Source organism: Bactrocera dorsalis, chromosome 5 (assembly GCF_023373825.1).
Source record: "Bactrocera dorsalis isolate Fly_Bdor chromosome 5, ASM2337382v1, whole genome shotgun sequence".
NCBI classification, from domain to species: domain Eukaryota; kingdom Metazoa; phylum Arthropoda; class Insecta; order Diptera; family Tephritidae; genus Bactrocera; species Bactrocera dorsalis.
In genome coordinates this window covers 44,480,167-44,485,084 of record NC_064307.1, presented here as the reverse complement: position 1 = coordinate 44,485,084, position 4,918 = coordinate 44,480,167, and the positions used below count along the sequence as shown (strand labels likewise).

At 35.9% G+C, this 4,918-nt stretch overlaps 1 pseudogene; it reads left to right on the top strand.

Moving 5' to 3' along the window:
• The first annotated feature begins 3,988 nt into the window (after positions 1-3,988).
• Positions 3,989-4,709, top strand: LOC115066529 (uncharacterized; annotated as a pseudogene).
• The last annotated feature ends 209 nt before the right edge of the window (positions 4,710-4,918 follow it).

Sequence of the window (4,918 nt, the reverse complement as noted above, 5' to 3'; positions counted from 1 at the left end):
TACCAGGCAATAGGCATTATTAGAAATAAAATAAGGGGCTCCACTGATATGGTGCTGTCCACCATTGAATTTTAAAGCTATTATCAACAGGCTAGACTTTACCTACGCTGACAAACCACCTATTTACCTTATTGAATAAGAGTTATCCATTCTACGTCAAGGAAACTTGTCAATAATGCAGTACTATGAGGAAATCGAGCGTAAGTTAACGCTCCTCATTAATAAAACTATAATAACACACGACAGCCCCTTAGCTTCCTCCCTTAACGACAAATACAGAACAGATGCACTGAGAGTATTTATTTCAGGCACGAAAAAACCCTTAAGTGACATTCTTTTTGCAGCACATCCAAATGACCTGCCATCAGTATTAGCCTTAGCTCAAGAAGTTGAGTCTAATCATGAACGTTTCCAATTCGCAAACAATTTTACTAAAAGCTTAGAAGAAAGAGCTCATAGAAATGAATATCAGCATCAAAAAAGCTTAGATCCAAACAATGAAAACGTGCAACTGGCTAAAAATCCATTTTTTGGCAGACAAAAAACACAAAATAGAAGACCATTTTCAAAACAGGATACACCCCAACCGATGGATATTGACAATTCATCTCGATTTAGGCAATCTATCCAACAACCAAATAGAAGTTTCTTTCATTATGTACCACCCCCTAATCAGATCATTAAAAGATCATATAATGGCACTGCACGGTATACGGGACCAAAGCAACAAAGGATAAATCATCTTTTACAAAATAAAACCACACTTGCTCAAGACGAATCTGAATATCAAATTACAGCCGAATTAGAGGCAAATGATATTACAGATAAAACTATCAATATGATGAAGTAAATTTTTTAGAAATTGCTCAATAAAAATGCTCCCAGCATTTTTCAAAGAGCTATAGACGATGTACTTAGGGAGCGAATAGGAAAATCATGCTACGTTTATGTAGATGTTATAATTTTTTCAGAGAACATGGAAGACCATGTAAGACATATAGCATGGGTATTAGATAAACTCTATACAGCCAATATGATGGTTTCGCGAGAAAAGTCGCATTTTTTCAAAGAAAAAGTCGAGTATCTTGGGTTCGTAGTCTCACGAGGAGGCATTACAACAAACTCAAGTAAAATAGTTGCAGCTACATTCAGGAAACCATACCAAATCTGTTGAGGAAAAAAGTGAATCGTTTTACCCAGATGACCATCCTATAGCGGCGCAAATCGATAAGTCAATCATGGACATGATCATTGTCGACATGCTGCCGTATAATATAGTAGAAGGCAGCGCTTTTAGAAAGTTAAATATAGCAGATCCAAATAATGTAAGCAGATATCGTTTAAAAAGTGGAAAGTTTTTTCGTACAACATTAATGCCGCAAACATATGACAAAGTCAAAGAAAAAGTAGTTCAGCTTGTTGCATCAGCCAAATGGCTAAGCTTCACGACAGATATATGGAGTAATTCCACGAAGACGTGTTCTTTGCTAAGTTTCACAGCTCATTTTGTTCAAGGGCCACGTAGGCTAAAAGTTATTTTAGCAGCCAGCGTATTAGATAAAGATCATACAGCAGAAAATATAATAGCTGGATTAACAATATACTCGAAGAATATAATATTACAACGAAAATCCATATTGCTGTATCTGACAATGCAGCCAACATGACAGCTGCGCTGAGATTAGGAAAAGTCAAGTGGTTAGGATGCTGCGCACATACGTTACAACTAGTGATTCAAGATAGTATTTTAAAAATGGCGAACATTAAAGAATTAAATCAGAAATGTCGTAAAATTGTGGGCCATATCAAAAGAAGTGAACAGGCTTGTCGATATTTAAAACAGTTTCAGGACACCATTGGTTTGCCAAACCATACCTTAATCCAGGACATTGTTTGCAGGTGGAACAGCACATCTATGATGTTAAATCGTCTATATGAACAGAAAGCTGCCATTAACCTATACATTGCCGAGCGAGGTTTGGTAGATTTTCTAACAACAAACGAATGGGATACCGTTTGCAATCTAATTTCATTTCTAAAGCCTTTTTATCAGGCAACTCAGGATTTGTCCTATGACTTTACAATGCGTCTGTAATAATTCCGTTAATTGCAATGTTGCAAAAAAAGCTAGATCATTCTGATGCTGATGAGGCAGAAATTTCAATGCTAAAAGATAAGTTAGCAGCCTCTTTACTACGACGATTTGGGTTTATTAAGACAAATCCTGAGTTGCTTGTTTCTACAGTTCTTGATCCTCGCTTTAAAACCAAATATTTCTCAATTGAAGAAATTAATAGGTGCGAGACGATATTGAAAGAAAAAGCAGATTCAATAAATGATGTTAATCACAGCAGAACTTTTCCATCAACTTATCACGCTAAAAGTTCCCATAATAATAACCTTTGGGACTCCGACGACTACGATATGCTAACGCAAGAGGGAGAATTGGAAGAGTTCTGCTCACCTTTTAAAAAAACAGTTCGATTCATACCTCACTGAACCAATTATTCCTCGCGATAGCAATATTTTTGAATATTGGCACCAAAGTTCGAATGTGTTACTTAAAGAAATTGCCCAAAAATATTTAACTGCGCCTGCAACAAGCGTTGCAAGTGAACAGTTGTTTAGTGCTGCAGGACAGCTTTATAGCGATAGGCGTACCAACTTGCTTGGAGAAAACGCAAATAAACTTCTTTTTCTACATTATAACATAAAATTATTTAATTTTGATTATTAAATGTCCATATACATAAGGGATCAGTAGACTCGACCGTACGGTCAACAAGATCGCGTACGAACAAAATGCGACCGTGCTAAATATAGCAACCGTGCGCAATACAAAATAAACAACGCTGACTCGAACCAAGTAGCCAACCCGCGGACTGACAGGCGACATTCTAACTCTGAACTTAGCAGCGTGCGGTTGAGCAGTATATAAGACTTACTCGTGTTTATCGCTTACTTGTGCATTTTGCCATTATACCAGAATTATCAGTTTTACTTGTGTTTTTAAAATATCATATTCACTTTTTACATCAAACGTACTTGTGCATTTTGCCATTATTCATATTTACTTTTTACATCAAACGCTCACATACTTGTGTCTGTAAATTAACTACTGCTTCAAGAAAGCTGCTATTGTAATGCAAATTAAATAAACAAATAAAGTGAAATAAACATTAAAAAAAGACAAAGTGCGTTATTATTAGGGTCGAACCCGCAAAAACCGGGTTACGATCCGTTCGCCGTTCGCGCGCCGGTCCGTTTCCTCCCTAATGCGAAAAGTTTTCTTAGTTTTTCTAGAAAACCATTTTCAAAAGTGCAATAAAGCCTTAATAGCTTTATTTCCATTTACTTTAAAAGAAAAAATATGGCATTACCTCTCATTTGCAAATACAAAATATGGCTTTATGTCCCATCTGATCAAAAAAATATATGGTTTCATCTCACATTTAAATGGAAATTAGACCATATGGCTTTATCTCTCATTTGGATGGCCATTATGGTCTTATCTCGCATGGCCTTATCGCACCCCCCCGGAGTAATAAGGGAAGGCGACATCACCGCAAACATTAAGGAGACCTGAAGGACCAGCGTTACATTTGGTATACTTATTTTATTTTATTTCTTTATTTCGGTACAATAAACAATTATTGTACATCACGAAACTGCATTGTTTAAATGAAAAATATATATCAAAGAGGGGAAGTTAACAACATCCTCCCTTAATATATAATTGGCGCAGTCGATAAACACGAACATTTTTATAAAAGAGTGAAGTATAGGACAACAACTCGATCGAAGGAAGTCATAAACTAAAAAAGAAGACTATTCAACTGAAGAAATCGCATACATCGTAGAAAGACTATTCGATTGAAGGCAGTCATACACAGAAAAAACTGTAAGAAGACTCTTCGACTGAAGGAAGTCATACGGAAAACTCTTAGAAGGAATATTAGGATACGTACTACATCCGATAAAAGCTACAATGGCAACAGGATCAACACCGAGTGGAATTCCGACACCAACACCAACGTTGAGTTTCGAAATCAAATTCGAACCGCTGAAGTACATCAATAAAATGGGTGAGTATACTGGTGATAGTAGCGCAGAATTAGTCCAATTTATAAGTAAGGTAGAAATCTTGATAAATGGTATGACAGGTTATAATATAATGTCGAAATAGTTTATAATTTTACAAGTGAGAGACAAAATCGTAGGAAAAGTAAACACAACTTTATTGAGGTACAGCATTGAGAATACAGATTGGGAAACTATTATAAAGAAAACTTTAAACTTTTGAGAATTTTGGAGAAAGAGATACAGTTCTACAACTAAGGGAACGTGCAGAGAAAATACAGCATAAGACAATTACTTAAACATATTATGAACTTCGAACATTTTAAGGAGGTTAAACTATAAATATCATTTGTCAGTAGAGGAGATTCAGGATAAAGCACCAGAAGCAAATGAGGAAGTTATATTAAATTTATAAAAAAAAAATACCAATAAATGCAGCGAGCATAATAGTAGCAAGGAACATTAAGACGTTGTTCGAAGCGTACAGAATTTTAGAAGAAAATAACTGGACAAGATACGATATAATCAGAATCATAGAAATATGTTCAGTTACATCTCTTAACTCAATAAAGCAAAACTTAACTGGCGCCCGAGCAGGGACCAAAGAGGTTAGAAAACTTAAAAGTTGAACTTCTTTGGACATCGGTGGATTGCAAGTCCTGTAAGGCAGGACACCTTCTACTCCAGAGTAAGTAGCAGGATCCCTAGTAGGGACAAGACTAAAACTAGCGAAGTGCCCCACAGAATATAATTAAAGTGTTCAGTAAGACCTCGGAGAGGCATTATCAAAGCGTATAAATCAAAGCGAATTTCTCAAGCGTTAAATATCTGAGCGAAA